Raw genomic sequence first — 1,479 nt, forward strand, 5'->3', positions numbered from 1 at the left:
CCGCGTTTGCGTCCACTTTCTATGTTAGCTACAAAAATAGACAATTGAATGGATAATAATGAAAAATAATGGGTTAGCCGAGATTCTTAATGTTGAACGCCGCAAACTCATTTTCTCATCAATTCCTAACATAATTGCCGCATATTATGCTTTATAGCCCTGATAATTCTAAATAAAAGTCCTAAGATGACATGCATTTCTGCATGTCATCACGCCCCCAAACTTAGAATCATGCTTGTCCTCAAGCATGCGTTATACTCAAGAAATTCTAAACTCACCTTCTTGCTTTCCTTTGCGATGATCAGCTCCTCAGAATATAATTTCTTCATACCTCTAACCATCACCGCAATTCTCTCCTCCACTTTGGTTGCTTCTTCAAAAAGATCTTATCTAAGTTTTAATCTGGCAAGCCTTTGCTAAAAAAACTTTTTATTCATTCACCGCAACTTTGCGTTTAGCTTTTAAGAATGCATTCGTTCAAAACACTTCAAAATTTTGCAATGACTTATTCGAATGCAGTGTTGAACCTTATTACGTTATTCGTTTTGGCTTACCTCCACGTATGTCATGCGGGCATCCAACTTCGGATGTGTTCCATATTCAACTCAACTCTTGTCTTGCTTGTTTTGGCTTGCGCTAGACAGAGGAGTTGCGCGTGCGTTGATCCTGCGAACTCACTTTTGTTTTAGCTTGCCCCTACGTATGTCATGTGGACATCCAACTACAGGTGAGTGCCTTTCACAACTTAATTCTTATCAACATGAGTTTCCCTATTGCGTTGACAGTGGAGTTATTATTCTCAAAATATATATTTTTCTCCTTTTTTTTTTTTAAATGACCGCAATTAATGAACGCAATTCTCCTGAGACTGTTGACACCCCCAAACTTAGAGGTTGGCAGCGTTCTCACTGCAAAGCTAAAAAAAAACTTACAGGAATGCGGTAGTAAACGTTTGAGCGAAGATTTGCACATAATAAAACTTAAGACTTTCAAAATTTGAGAAAACTATTAAAAGTAAAGAGAGCCTTGTGATGCTTAGTTAGGGTTGCGGTGAATTATACATATTATCATAGAAACATCGCAAAGGAGCGCAATCGGGAAAGAGAATTTCAAAAGGATAATTCATGAATGATAACAAGAAAAGAACCTTAGGCTAAATAACGAATTCGATCATGCATTGGAATCCACGTGATCGAAGCCATGCGTTGAAGGAGAGAGGGAACTCTTCTATTGTACTGCGCACCGAGGAGAATTATTTTTCGCACCTACAAGGAGCAAACACACCACAACCAAGGAAGCAGCCACATATCCAAAATAACAATAAAAACAAAAATAAACTAAACTAATAAAGTAAGATAAAGATAGAGTAGAAGACGTCCCTGGAGAAATTGGAGTGTTGTAACCGTAAGGAGTCTTTATGCAGGAGATTGCTCTCAACTGCTTGGGTTTAACTGCTTGGGTCAAGAAGCTCGTCCTAAC

The sequence above is a fragment of the Benincasa hispida genome, chromosome 12, assembly GCF_027475165.1.
Source record: "Benincasa hispida cultivar pf3 chromosome 12, pf3_genome.v1.1, whole genome shotgun sequence".
In the NCBI taxonomy this organism is placed as follows: domain Eukaryota; kingdom Viridiplantae; phylum Streptophyta; class Magnoliopsida; order Cucurbitales; family Cucurbitaceae; genus Benincasa; species Benincasa hispida.